This window comes from Ambystoma mexicanum, chromosome 5p (genome assembly GCF_040938575.1).
Source record: "Ambystoma mexicanum isolate Mex_15411 chromosome 5p, UKY_AmexF1_1, whole genome shotgun sequence".
Lineage (NCBI taxonomy): Eukaryota > Metazoa > Chordata > Amphibia > Caudata > Ambystomatidae > Ambystoma > Ambystoma mexicanum.
The window spans coordinates 1,226,304,088-1,226,320,210 of record NC_090930.1 but is presented as its reverse complement, the minus strand read 5'-3'; positions in this window follow the sequence as shown (position 1 = coordinate 1,226,320,210).

Genomic DNA, 16,123 nt, shown 5'->3' with positions numbered 1-16,123 from the left:
TGCTGCCTGCTGTTGTTGTTGTTGTTGTTGTTGCTGGAGTTCCACTGCAATCATGTCCTTCAGCCCCAGCATTGCTAGTAGTATTGGAATCATTTTGGTGTGTGACTAGGTGTGGGACGGGGTGGGTGTGCTCCTTTTGTGCTGGCCCAGTCTATATTGCCTCCACCTGTGCTGATTGTGTGCACCTGTGGCAGTTGGGAACACTGCACATGGCCGTTTAGGGGTGGTTCACAATGCCGGTTTTACTCCATGCCGGTAAGGTACTTTTCGGCCTTCTGTAGGCCATAATTTGCATGTCTGCCTGACTTGTGATGTCCTCCTGTTTATGCCATGCCGGTATTGCCAGCATGAAGGGTCGCGTGCCCATTTCGCTATTGGAGGCACCGTTATTTACGATGCCGCTAATAGCAGGTTGGCGGGTCATAATAGCCCGGAACGGTAAGCAATGCTGGTAATCCTTTACCGGCATTGTTTTTCCCTTACCTCCCACCTCGTAATTGACCCTTCATAATTGACCCCCAATGTCTTTCTGCAAACCATAAAAATAGGAAGTTTTTAAACTCATTGGAATTGGGATCAAAAGATACATCAAAACGAGAAAAAGCTCTTTTTAAGTCTTAAAGAAATTGCAAAAGGGATGTATTTGGCCCAGCTGTAATCATGTATGCAACTTTCTTTGCCTTTTGTAATGACTGGAATGGAGAAAAATCTCTTTTTCAAATTCTGCCCATGACATGTTCTGCTGTTTATTTAATCCCCTGATGATGCTTGCGGTGGGGGCATCCAGAGTTAAGTGAACGTATTGTCTGTATTGTTCCTTAGGTATGTGTAGGGAATTAAATATATTGTGCACCGCTTCTCCTCTATACAGCACTCCCCTTCTTTCCCGAACGGTTTAATCAGGGCCTTGATTGACTTAATTATCTTGATAGGACTACTTGCCGCTATATTTGGGATTGCACTACTCTGTGGTTCAACCCTCGTCTCGGGTGTATGGGATTGGTGGCAACCCCCAATGGATGTGTCAAACTCACCAAAGGTGCTGCAACCAAGCTCAGACACCGGAAGAGCCACTGGGGCACTATCTCCCCGTGTAGAGATGGAATTCACCTCAATCCCATTGAATGTGGTGCCCTGTTGTTTGTCCTGGGACCTGAAAGTGCATATCTGCTGTTCCAAATCCTTGCACTTTTTAAGGAGTCGATCTATGTCCTTACGCAAGTAATTGTTTTCATCACCCATCTTATTAATCACATTTTGCATATCGCTCATTTGCATTTGACATTCATTAAACTCTTTGTCTCGCTTATCCCTTTCTTGAACCATTTTAGCTATCTCTTGTTCAACCGTCTGAAGCTCACCTTCTTTCTCTAAATTCTCTTTTTGTAAAACTTTTATTTCCAAAATAGCCCCGTCTTTATCTTGTCTAATGTGACCTACCAATCCTTTCATGTGTTTTAATTCTTGCTCACTGTCCTCAAATAGTTTTTTTCCTTTGAGAAAATTGAGTGTCGAATTCTTTACACTTTGATTGCATTTCCTTTTGGCATACCTCCAGTTCTGCTTTTAACCTTTTCTCCTGTTCACTAGCTCCATCTAATTCGATTTTTAGTTTGCTAATTAGCTTGGCATCATTTTCTTGCATTCACAGAGACCTATTTAAAATGAACCATGTTTTGGTACATAGCCGTATCAGACAATCTTTCTCTGCAGGTTTGTAAGCGGCATTTAATAATCTCAGAAGACAGACCTGAATTATGCTACCTTCTTCAAAAATGTTGTCCAATGGTTCTTTCTGAACTTCCCATTAAATACTGTCACACCACTCTGTGGCATTATTTGATGACCATGTTCCATGTGCATATCATTTTTCCTCCAAATATTTCACCAACTCTGGGAATGTGGCATCAATTTGAGACATTCTGAGATTCACTTTCAGTGTCACCCTGCTCTCACACAATGAGTTCCCTTTAATGCACGTATGGTAGTGTGGAACACACTTGCCACGCCCAGTAGATGCTCTACAGTCTGTTTCCCGGCTAACGCACCATTTCTATAAGAGAATTTGTCTTATTGGGGTAAATTTGGGATTTGGTGGTATTTTTCTTACTGTAAAATTTTGGTGGTAAATTGGCAGTAAACTGGCATTACATTTAGAGTGGTTTTGGTATTACTCTATTTTGGTGATTATATATTGTTAGTTTGTATTGGTGGTAATTTTAGAGGTATCTTATTTTGGGGTATTTTCAGAATTACATTATTTTTGTGCTATAGTAGTGAGCGTGGGTTTTCTTTTATACTACAACTCCGTCATAAAACAAACCTTTCTTTTCTGTTAGAATGTCTTTTAGTCACATGTAAAGAGCCCCCAGACTTATGACACTTCAGAGAACCCAATGAGTTTATTCAGAATGCCACCTATGGTTTGTGCCTGGTATTACTGGCTTATGTACATCCAGTTATCTATGTGTCTAATCTGACACTCCTTCCTTTCAGCATACAAGGAAGGAATCACTCATTACACTTACACACACCTTCCTACCTTGCAGATATTTACTCACTTTCCCTTGTTTGCCATTTTAACTACAATTGTAAATTGGTAAATGCCTTACCACTCTGGTATAAACATCAAACCCCTGTGAGTCCCTTGTATAGAAATGATTCACAGATGCATGAATGACACCAAAGTCTTAGCCTTTGTTTTGGTACACTCTGTATAAAATTACCATTATAAAGAGAAATACATCTTACCACATGATTTTTACAGCATCACCTGCAAAATATAAAAGAGAACAAAACAGCCATATTGCAAAAACGGATTTAGTTTGAAGCACTTTGAACACATAGAGAGAAATAAACATATAGTATTTTTCCTTTTTCCTAAACTCCCTGCACTACCCAAAAAAATTGGATCAACTCACATTCGTTCAGCTTTCCTCACTTGGTACTAATTTACCAAGGTCAGTGAAATCTGAAGTCCCTGTGCGACCTCGCTGTTTTTGCAGACCCAGTGCCAAACTCCTTCGTATGTGTGGTGAGCTGCCAGCTGATTAGGTTCGTAGCCAGTGATCAACCCACATGGAGTTCATCAGATTTGGCACCGTCCGTCTCTTTGTCCCAGCACGAACTGCCTGCCTTCCTCCTGTTAATTCCTTAAGAAAACTCTAAGTCAGTCCTCTGTTGACGTGGCTTATCCACCTACAATCCTTACCAATCAGAACAACAAGAATGTGCCCTGCACCAGCCTTCATTTTTCAAGACAATGAAGATTTCATTTGCAAAGCAACTGTTTCTGTTTTCATATCCTGCTGGTGCATATTTCTGCTCTCCACAAGAGAAAAACACGCTCACATAAACTGATTGTGCATCCCTTCATGGAAATATGATTTTCAAACTCTGCACGCAAAACATAGAATGCATTTCATTGTGCCTCAAAACCTGCATTATAATGTTATGGATTGCAATTAGTATATTACTAATTTAGTTAGTACAAAATTAATCTGTTATGTAATGCAGTTTGCACACATGAAAATATCCAATTTATAAAACGGTGCACCTCTTTATTTTGAAATGGCAGCATACTGTGCATTTTTTTTTTTTTATTATGTGTTCTGACAACTTTGCCTGCTGGCTGTTACTGAAATACTGCCTGCAGTTTCAAAAACTAGGCCTGGCTGTATTTCCATGCTGCATGTTGCATGGCAATAAAACCCCATATATATCCTTACATTACCAAGTATGTCAGTTACATTTTACATTAATTTAAGAGTACACTTGTTCCCTGGGGGGTCATACACATTCACTATAACCCATGTCAGGTTACTACTAGGAAAGCTGACTTTCAGCCCAAAACGTACAGGCATTCATTATCGGTATCAATTCTAGTAGCTTTCATACAGCACATGGCACCTATCATCAGGCCCTGGTAAGGGTGTCCTGTCGGGCCTTTTTTGCCCAATATTGGAAAAAAAAGGAAACATTCCTGTAGTTTGCGGTAAACCTTTTAGTGAACACCTCCACACTTAACAAGTGTTAGAAACCATGGGTATTACATGTACAGATAGTCAATTTACAATTCAGTCCTGTATTTTTTTATTACGGTAGAGCCTATCAACCATTTTAGAATATCCACAACATTCTCATCATTAACCCTGACCCTCTTTTATTTGCTGGTAACACACAAGCTGTTTTCACCAAATCCCCAAAAATTGCCCTGTCGAACGGCCAATTTGTGCAGGAGGCTCTCCAATTAGGACTAGTTAATACCCCAAATCTAGGAACCTGCTATGTTGTCCTCGGTTCATGTCGGCCACTTCACTTATGCCACAATTCACTCTACTCATTTGGAAGTTATTATTAATGACTGGCTCAATGTATTCAAAGTCTTTGGAATCCAGAATTCACAGGGATATGTTATTCACAATATTCACATAAAGTCAGTTCTGTTAATATGGCTGTGTCTCTTTGTAACTCCCTGGGCCATATTTTCTATGGAGATAACCAGTTGGTCTGTCTTTGCATCCTCTTTATTTACGATGGTGGACTTAACCTTTTCATTACCAAGCTCTCTCTGGTAGTTGCTCTCTGTTTGACCTAGTCTTGCACTCCAGATTCTTACCACATTTTTCAAAGAACTTCCTTTAGTGTATAGGTCATGTTGTTCATCATTGTTCGATGCAGAATCAACCGGGGATACTTTATTTGTGTTTTCATTTATTAACCATCTTATAAACACACACACCTGTCTACCTCTGTTTTTTTTTTCTTTTTCCTTGTATTTTTGCTAGGCTTCTTGATGTGAGCACTTACTTCTGGAACTTATTTTGAGGTCTAAATAGGTTTCCTCAATTTTACTTCTGGGGCCTTTTTAACCTGTCTTGTTTTATTATTTTGCCACTTAATTTGTGATCTTTGCTTTCTGATTAAAAATAGTGACTAGGTGCCATTCATGTCCTTGTCATAAACACTGACATTTATTTCTTCTCCTACCTGGTTGATTTCAGGGGACTTGGGTGCCTGCCCTGGTTGTTTCAATGAGCCACAGGCAACAATGCTTCCCCCCTTCTTCTCCTTCATTAACTATATGTCTTGCAGTTTCACTTGTTCCTCTCTTAAACGAGATTCTAGGTGTATCCGGGCAATTGCGCATAAACCTTGTAATAGGAGACTGGATTCTCTAGAGGCACTAGCTTCTTATTTAACTTCATCCTCTCTGTACAGCGGTGGAGTAGCAGATAGTCTTTGGATATTAGTAGGAAAGTTACTAGGTTGCAATTGTAGGGATGCATGATATATTTGTGCAAATAACAGAACATGTACAGATTCCAAAGGAAGCAAAATGAGTGCAAGGGACAACTTTTCTCAGCAACAAACCAGTAAAATGAGTATTATTTTTAAAAGCATTTACCGAAACCTTTTTAGCAGCAACCCAGCAAAATGGGGTTTAGTTTCAAAAACATTCAGTAAAAGTCTGCAGTCATTTTAAAATGCAAAAAAACATGCATATCTACACATTGGGTGCTTTTCTATCTGTGTTGAACTGTATTGGAAATATATAACTAACCTTTATACTAATGAAAGCCCAGTAACCTATTAATTGTCCCTCTAACATTATAATGCAGTTCGGTAAGCATAGTTTGAGCTTCATTCCGTTCTTCTATGGAGAAAAAAATATGCACAGCAGGAAACTAGATGCAAACCGTTTTCTTGTTTAACTGAAGTCTCCATCGTTATGGCAAGGAAAGAGCTGTTACATGGAAATTCTTGTAATGTCGTTGGTAAAAATTAAGGGGTGGCAGAACCAGGTCGGAAGAGGCTGATTTAAGTTTGACAGACAGGCAGAGGTGATTTAATTGGCTGGACTGGGGGCATAGGCAGTTCAGTCTGAGATTCAGGTCTTATCTGCACACTGTGGGATGGGGTGCTCCAGGCACTGCATTTTTTTTAAATATCAGCTTGGAGGCAGAGCAGAGAGGTGTCGGACTGCTGGCATCAGAGACTGGAATTCCAAAGGCTGTGTCCATGGGCTGTGTGAGGTCACGTAGATAAACGCAGGCAGCAAGAGAAGCATGCCTAACATAGATGCAGACTTCAAATACATTTGTAAGTTATGTAATTGAGGAGTACATGGGATGGCTGACATGTTATCAGTTAGCTTATGGTGCTAGATTATAACACAAAATGTTTTATTTTTGTTCCTTTCTATCTGCATTTGTTTAAAAGAAAAAGAATAAGAAATTAATCAGACATTTTCATGTTGTCATGTACTTGTGTTCTTTTCTTTGTTTAACATTTAGAGGACGTGGTTGTGCTCGCCGTTGTTAAGGAAATGTGTAACTGTAACATTATGAAATGTAATATTCATTTACTGGAGTGTGTACCATAAGAACCAATATTATAGCAAAAAGCAAAGTTGGTGCATTTTCGTTTTGGTTTCATTTTATGCCTCTCATGATTACTGTGTCAAAGGGAAGGTCACTGGGTGGTCACAGTGTTAGGCCACCATGGTAAAAATGTGCTACCTCATTTACCATATGGGACAATGTTAGGAAAAGAGTAAATAGATACAGATGAGACAGATATAGTGTGTGTGTGAATGGGCTTTTCTATGCATGCTGAAGAGAAAAAGATGTAATCTAAGGCACATAGGTTACTGAATGTAAATAAGTCAGTAACATGAGCAGCTACATGCAATAAGTAGTATTCTGAATAAACACTCTGGGTTCCCTGAAGGTGTGCTAGGTCCGGGGGTTCTTCATAGTCAGTCAAGAGGTATCCCAATTATGGCAAGGGAAGTTTGTAGTATTATGGGGCAGTAGTATAAAGGATGTGCTCATCACTACACCACAAAAATAAGATACCATTAAAAATTGCCACCAACATAGGCTCACACTATATTAGCACCAAAATTGGGTAAACTGAACTACCTCTAACGTTAAGGCAAGATTACCACCAAAATACCACAGTAAGAAAATACAGCCAAATTCAGAATTTACCCCAAAAGACAAAACCTCCTACACAATTCCCGTACTGTGTTTCCTCTCCTGTTTACTGTACTTTCTTTGCTTCTATCTACTCCCACTCCATTACTGCCCAAACATAGTTTGTTGGCAATGGATTTATGTAAAGACTAACATGTTTTTATTTTCAGGAACCTCCTCTCGACTCTCCACTCATGCCAATGGCAAGACCATTACTTTTGTCTGATCTATCCCCACCCCACCCTCTAGGGAAGCATGCAGTAATTTTCTGTGGCTCCTTGCTATGCATGTCTTTGTTGCATGGAAAACACGTTGCGGGGTAATCTGGTTTAGTGCTTTACCCGTTCTATCACTCTCGGCTTGATCTTTCTGTATGGAGCTTTGTTTCATCATTATGTATAAAGCAGAATTTATGTATGTGATGTATGTATGATTGTCCAGCTATACAAATCCACACCGTTGAACCCAAATCTACCAAATTTTGCATGGATTCCTTTTTTGTCTGGGGCAAAATCATGTATGCAAAAAAAAATTGGGATGTGTATGTGAGTGTTTGTCCGGCTATACAAATCCACACCATTGAACCCACTGCTGCCAAATCTTTCATGGATTCCTATTTTGTCTGGGGAAAGATTGTACTCTATGTTAGACTGCAAAAAAATCACTTCGTAGACACCCTCCTTTACTGATGCTCACCCGGATTCACTACAGTAGGCAAAATGTTTGATGTGTTGGTTATTCCTTTGAAATGTATTACTACTCTATACAGTTTGAAAGTGTTTATTAAAGCATTTTTAAAGGGAATTAAAACATATTTTGTTTTTGTTTTTTATCACTCCACTCCAAATATGGGAAATGGCAAGGTTACAGTTTATTTAAGTTAATGCTGAAGCCATTGAGTGACTGAAACATGCCGAACAAAAAAACAAACATCACAAAGCTCCAGCTGATGCAAAGCGAAAATCAATATCAAGAGCTTCTGAAACACAACAACAAACAACAGCATGACTTGCTAACCAGAAGAAAATACCAACTTTCTCCAGGGCCAATGAGATGCCAGAGCAACAAAAGCATGACGTGCTGACATGAGGACAAGAGCAACATCCTCCTGGGCACATGAGACACCTCTTGATCAGGACAGGGGCAATGCAAGGTTCCCCAGCTATAGATTATAATTTGTAGTTCTCGTTCTTAATTTGCCGTGCATTTTTATTTATTTCTTACTCCACCTGCTTGCTTCAATGTTTTAGGATTAGACTATTTTAAGAGTTAAGCACACATGGGCGCAATTTTCCACCCTAATAGGCTAAAGAATGACAGCTATTATTGTTTAGCATTTCCGACTTGTTTGGCAACAGTAAGCTCTCCCAGCATGATACTCATGCATGCTCACTGTGTTATTGTAAGGATTAATTTAGGCAGATGTACATCAGCTATCATTACAGCTGCAACTTCCGATTTAATGTAGAGAAGATATAACACAGCTTTAAGTTTCAATAACCTGTCTCCGACAGTGCATTGGCAAATACTTTGAGCCTGTTTCAATCTAGCTTTTAACAATTACAAATGTATTCACTGGGTTATGAACACGCATTACAACAGGCGCTTACCTAATGGCCAGTACAGAAGTGTGCTTTGACGTTGCCGGTTGTCAACCTCTCTCCAGCCTAGAGTTGCCTCTAACTGCTTCATCTGCCTCAGCGGACCATGGCAGACCACATAACAATGCACTTGTTACGCATGCGGTGCTCTGTGCTCGACTCAGTGTTTTGTACACAGTGCAGCTGCTGGGACTGGGAATCTCCTCCTTGCAGACACTGCCACAAAAAACAGTCCCACAGCAATTCCTGACAGTATGGAGAACCACTTAACAAACCACTTTACACTGGTGCAGTGCCCCGTGATAGACTGTGTCTTGTACACACTGCAGCTGCTGGGACTGGGAATCTCCTCCTTCAAGACACTGCCACTGAAAACACACCCACAGCAATTCCTGGCAGTACAGCAGTTCACTTAAAAATGCACTTGTCAACTGCACAGTGTTCTGCGCTAGACTGGGGGCCTCATTAGGACCTTGGCGGAGGACCATGGCGCTATTAGCACCATGGTCCATGGCGCTAAGTTGCCAACTCCGCCATGGTGGTTGGCGGACTTACCGCCCCATTCAGACCTTGGCGGGGCGGTAAGTCCCCAATCCCCATTTACCCTTCCCCATTCCCATTTTTGCCCCATAGGGCATAATGGGAGTGGGGAAGGCGTTAATTACGCCACCGTAAATTACGGTGGCGTAATTAACAACAAGGTCCCTTGCGCCATGGATTTTAACACCTGCTAAAAGCAGGTGTTATATCCGCCATGGCGCTAAGGGATCTCGTACTCAGGCGGTAAGGGTCGGCGCTGTTTACGCTGCCGTAAACCCCTTACCGCCTGGATCGTAATGAGGCCCTGGGTGTTTTGTACCCACTGCCGCTGTTGGGACTTTGAAACTCTTCCTTGTAGACACTGCCACTGAAAACAGACCCACATCAATTTCTGGCAGTACGGCAGACCACTTAACAATCCACTTGTCATCCGCCTTACATTATTAACATCATTATTAAAGATCCATTTTATGGGGGCACACTCAAAATGCTGGAGAGCAACTATTAATACAGAGCAATGGTCATTACGTGATAGGACCAGAAAGGAGATTAAGAGTTTGAAAGGACAGAAAGGGGTGGGCTTTAAGAATGTTATAACGAGGGTCGCAACAACAGTGAGACACATACGAAACATTCTCCAGGAAAGAAAGAGAAGAGTCAAAGACAACTTCAAGATTTTGGCAAAGTGATTAATAGGAATGGTGGAGGGTGTGAAAGAAATGGACACAGGCAAAAAACTAGAAGAGACAGAACAAGCAGGAAAAAGCTAGATTTCTGTCTTGGATGCAAATAGGAGAACAACCTGTGAATAGATTCATAAATGGATAGGCAGGAGACAAGAAGACATAGTTGAATGAAAAGAGGCATAGCAAGTAGAAAATAAGATGAACATGTGTGAGTCTTTGTCATAAACATGACAAGACAAAGTGACTTAAGAAAGTATGAAGAGAAGCAGTATAGAGGGAAAAAGAGGGGGACCAAAAACAGAGCATTGTAAAACACTGTGCAGAAGAGGACATATGTCAGAAATGTGATCCACCCAAGACACTGAAAAGGAATGATCAGAAAGGTACAATTGGAACCACTTATTAACCAAATCAGAAACTCTCAGATATTAGATAGTTGCTTGTAGTAAAGAGTGATCAACCGTATCCAATGCAGCACATACGTTGAGAAGAATAAGAATATAAGATTCTTTTGCAAGACAAATAGAAAGAATAGAATCTGTGTCAAAATTGTCCCTTGAATGAAGAGGACAGAAGCCAGACTGACATGAAGAAATAAGAGAATAGTGGTAAAGGTAAATCGAGATCTGAGTGTAAACAACACATTCTAGGATTTCTGATAAGGGTAGTAGAGATATAGAATGGTAGGTAGATGGAACAGATGCATCAAAAGTCTGTTTCTTAAAAATTGGTAGGATAACAACATGTTTGAAATCAGAAGGAAAGATCAAAGTAGATAGAGGAAAGTATTCAGGAGTGCAGTAAGAAAATGTTCAGAACAATAGAAGGAATGAGGTTAAGCTGATACACACTAGTGTGTACCTAGTGTTTACCTAGGAGAGAAATTGGGTAGTATCAGAATTAAGGTATAGACGAAGAAAGGGTATTAGCAGAACAATTAGCAAAATGAACAGTGGAAGAAATTGAAGAACAAAGATTAGACCATTTTTTATTAAAGTAGAGAGCAAAATATGTTTGGGACATGGCAAACATAGAGGAGGGGTAAGGGTTCAATTTGATTTAATCAACAGCTATTTTTTCAACAGATTTTTTATAAAACATTGTTGCTGAAAAAGCCCATTGAAAATGTGTATTTTTTATTTTTGTGGGTTCAACCCAAAAAAAACCTCCCCACCTCTATCCTTTTTGTTTACTATTCCCGACCCCCCAACTCTTTATATGCACTTTCGCAATGTATATTTTTGGATGGGTTATTTCAGCAAAATATTTTCATAAAAAACATTTTGAAAACATAGCTGCCGATGAAAGAACATTTTTACCAGGTTAAGGCAGAGAAGGAAAACAAATTCACTTCAGAAGAGACAACATTGATGAGCAGAGAGAGAGAGAATACGGTCAGAAAAATACTGTTTCTTAGCAGTGAATAAAGCAGAAACATAGGTAGAATAAATGGTAGAAATATGATCCAATCCAATGTACCATTCAGCGCAATGTAAGGAAGCACCAATCCAATGTGCCATTCAGCACAATGTAAGGAAGCACATATATATATACTACAATACTGGTTCCAAAACTGCTTCAAATGATGATCCTAGACTCATCATTACATTTGACACTTCGTCCAATGACATTCGCAAAATCGTATCAAGACATTGGCATGTTCTTACCCTTGATGCTGACTTGAAACCCATTTTGGGCAAGCGTCCAACTGTGACTTACAAACGTGCTCCTTCTCTAAGGGACAAACTTGTGTCTAGTTTTCTACCTCCTATGGGCAAGATCCAGCGATCTAACACCTGGCTTCCAGCCTCTGATACTGGATTCACCAAATGTATGAAATGTAAAGCATGTGCCCATGCTATTGTTAAGAAATCCTTCCTGCATCCCATTACACAGGTTCAGCAGATGATATGTCATTCTATTAACTGTGATACAAATTTTGTTGTTTATGTGCTTTCGTGCCCTTGTGGGCGCTGGTATGTGGGCAGTACCACTTGTAAACTCAAACTCAGAATTCTTCAACATTTGAGGGCCATCAAGAACTCTGATCCGACATATCCTATGGCCAAGCATTTTAAATCTGCACACAACAATGATGCTAACTTACTAACATTTTTCGCTGTGGCACATGTACCCCCTCATCCAAGGGGTGGTGATCGTACTTTGAGGCTGAGACAACTCGAAACCAGATTCATTTTGGATCTTGACACAAAATTTCCCAGAGGTCACAATGTTGATGAGGAATTGCATACATTTCTGGGAACCTAATTTTGTTTCTATACATAATTTGTATTTTCATTATTTCTTATTCTTTGCCATTTATGCGATGTTTTCCATGGTTGGGGTTATCTTGTCTTTCAGGTTTATTGCTTATGTATTTTTGTATTCCTGCTCTATTTCTGTTGGTTCAGTCGCAGGTATTGACTGATCTTTTTCTGTTTTTGCACTTATGCTCATTATTTGGTTTCACCTGTCTGTTTTAGCTGATTATTTTGCAACTGGGGGAGTGTTGTCTCAACTATGCCTTGCTTATCTTGGGGATTTACATGGGGTCCTTTGTTTTAGTTATATTGTTCATTCCCTTCATTTTTTGACATTACTTTTTATTATCCTTCAATGCTTCAAAATTTTTGTTCTAGTCTACTGTATGCTCTGGATCTGTTATACTACTTTTGTGCCTTCAGTTTTAGATATTTTAACATCAAGTTTTGCATTTGCACTTTGATGATTCAGCTGCTAATTTTTGCAATTTTTGCACAGTTCATCAGATGGATGCACCAGCACTTTATAATATCCACCAATTGGAGGCTGGATAGGCGTATTGGTGCCTTGCTGCTTTATCTTGCTCTTTTGCATTTTATAATTGATATTTGCAGGGTAATTCATAGAATTTCGCAGAAAAGTGTCGCAATCGGCTGGCGCAGAGTGTCCGCGTGCGATTGACTGCGCCAGGCACGTGCGATAAAACCGATTTCCGCGCACAGCGTATTCATGGATTTCATGCTCCCAAACCAGCCGTGGCGCAGAGTATCGCAGCGACCCTGCAGCAGCGCCAGTAACGCCCCCAAGAACGCCCTCGCGCAAGGAAAAGCCAGCAAAATCGCTAAATCATCGCAAAGGGCTGCGCTAACCCTGGACCAGTTTACAGGGCAGCCAAACAAGGAATGCAAAGCGGGTAACGTGCATATCAGGGGTACACGTGAAGTCATACACGCGATTAGCCAGGGTAAGTGTATTACAGGGGTACACGTGAAGTCATACACGCGATTAGCCAGGGTACGTGTATTACAGGGGTACGCGGGAAGTTTAACACGCGATTGGCCAGGGTACGTGTATTACAGGGGTACGCGGGAAGTTTAACACGCGATTGGCCAGGGTACGTGTATTACAGGGGTACGCGGGAAGTTTAACACGCGATTAGCCAGGGTAAGTGTATTACAGGGGTACACGTGAAGTCATACACGCGATTAGCCAGGGTACGTGTATTACAGGGGTACGCGGGAAGTTTAACACGCGATTGGCCAGGGTACGTGTATTACAGGGGTACGCGGGAAGTTTAACACGCGATTAGCCAGTGTAAGTGTATTACAGGGGTACACGTGAAGTCATACACGCGATTAGCCAGGGTACGTGTATTACAGGGGTACGCGGGAAGTTTAACATGCGATTGGCCAGGGTACGTGTATTACAGGGGTATGCGGGAAGTTTAACACGCGATTAGCCAGGGTAAGTGTATTACAGGGGTACGCGGGAAGTTTAACACGCGATTAGCCAGGGTACGTGTATTACAGGGGTACGCGGGAAGTTTAACACGCGATTGGCCAGGGTACGTGTATTACAGGGGTACGCGGGAAGTTTAACACGCGATTGGCCAGGGTACGTGTATTACAGGGGTACGCGTGAAATTATACACGCGATTAGCCAGGGTACGTGTATTACAGGGGTACGCGGGAAGTTTAACACGCGATTGGCCAGGGTACGTGTATTACAGGGGTACGCGGGAAGTTCAACACGCGATTGGCCAGGGTACGTGTATTACAGGGGTACGCGGGAAGTTTCACATGCGATTTGGCCAGGTACGTGTATTACAGGGGTGCGTGGGAATTATCACACGCGATTTGGCTTGGTACGTGTATTACAGGGGTGTGCGGGAATTATCACACGCAATCAGGCTGGGTGGGTCCTCACAGGTGTTCCCTGTACACCCTCCACAGCCCCTGCAGGCAGCCCACAAAACAGGGGACTACCCTGCACACCTGCTCATGTCCCCCTGCACCCCCACCCCCCAGCAGTGCAGGGGCACCCTCCACCAGGCCCCCACTCATGTCTCCCACCACCCCCACCCCCCAGCCACCAGGGTCACCCTCCACCAGGCCCCCACTCATGTCTCCCACCACCCCCACCCCCCAGCAGTGCAGGGGCACCCTCCACCAGGCCCCCACTCATGTCTCCCACCACCCCCACCCCCCAGCAGTGCAGGGGCAGCCTCCACCAGGCCCCCACTCATGTCTCCCACCACCCCCACCCCCCAGCAGTGCAGGGGCAGCCTCCACCAGGCCCCCACTCATGTCTCCCACCACCCCCACCCCCCAGCACTGTGGGGCACCTGCCAGCAGGCCCCCACCCATGTCCAACTCATGTCTCCCACCACCCCCACCCCCCAGCACTGTGGGGCACCTGCCAGTAGGCCCCCACCCATGTCCAACTCATGTCTCCCACCACCCCCACCCCCCAGCCACCAGGGTCACCCTCCACCAGGGCCCCACTCATGTCTCCCACCACCCCCACCCCCCAGCACTGTGGGGCACCTGCCAGCAGGCCCCCACCCATGTCCAACTCATGTCTCCCACCACCCCCACCCCCCAGCCACCAGGGTCACCCTCCACCAGGCCCCCACTCATGTCCCCTATCACCCCCACCCCCCCGCCACCAGGGGCACCCTCCACCAGGCCCCCACTCATGTCTCCCACCACCCCCACCCCCCAGCAGTGCAGGGGCACCCTCCACCAGGCCCCCACTCATGTCTCCCACCACCCCCACCCCCCAGCACTGTGGGGCACCTGCCAGCAGGCCCCCACCCATGTCCAACTCATGTCTCCCACCACCCCCACCCCCCAGCACTGTGGGGCACCTGCCAGTAGGCCCCCACCCATGTCCAACTCATGTCTCCCACCACCCCCACCCCCCAGCACTGTGGGGCACCTGCCAGCAGGCCCCCACCCATGTCCAACTCATGTCACCCACCACCCCCACCCCCCAGCACTGTGGGGCACCTGCCAGTAGGCCCCCACCCATGTCCAACTCATGTCTCCCACCACCCCCACCCCCCAGCCACCAGGGTCACCCTCCACCAGGGCCCCACTCATGTCTCCCACCACCCCCACCCCCCAGCACTGTGGGGCACCTGCCAGTAGGCCCCCACCCATGTCCAACTCATGTCTCCCACCACCCCCACCCCCCAGCACTGTGGGGCACCTGCCAGCAGGCCCCCACCCATGTCCAACTCATGTCTCCCACCACCCCCACCCCCCAGCCACCAGGGTCACCCTCCACCAGGGCCCCACTCATGTCTCCCACCACCCCCACCCCCCAGCAGTGCAGGGGCACCCTCCACCAGGGCCCCACTCATGTCTCCCACCACCCCCACCCCCCAGCAGTGCAGGGGCAGCCTCCACCAGGCCCCCACTCATGTCCCCTATCACCCCCACCCCCCCGCCACCAGGGGCACCCTCCACCAGGCCCCCACTCATGTCTCCCACCACCCCCACCCCCCTGCCACCATGTGCAGCCCCCACCAGGTCCTCACAATGAGCGTAATGGTCAGCCTCCACAGCCAAAAAGCCCTACCAAGTAACCCATTCACCCACATGGAAATGGAAATCACATGTTACACCCCCAATGTTCATGAAGCAAATGAACCCATGTCCGTCACACACATATTTTCCAATTGAATGGGAAAACACACAACATGACATGCATGAAACCAATGAGATGAAACCACACAGTGAACAATGTAAAAAAAAATGTATTTGAAAAAAATACGAATGCTAAAGAAAGAAAACTAACTACAATGTAAATGTGAAAAAAGAAGCTGCATGTCCGCATAAAAACACAAAACTAGAAAATCTAATCCAAAAAATTTTGTCCAAAGTGAAATGCCAAAACTCTCCGTGCAACAAAGAACTATGTACAAAAATAAAAAGGGTCCATCATCACAACAGAACTAAGGAAACCTCCTAAAAAACCTACCTAAATATCAACTATATACAAAAAGTGGAGCAGTGTCCGTCGACTCCAAATCATAAGAAAAAACAAA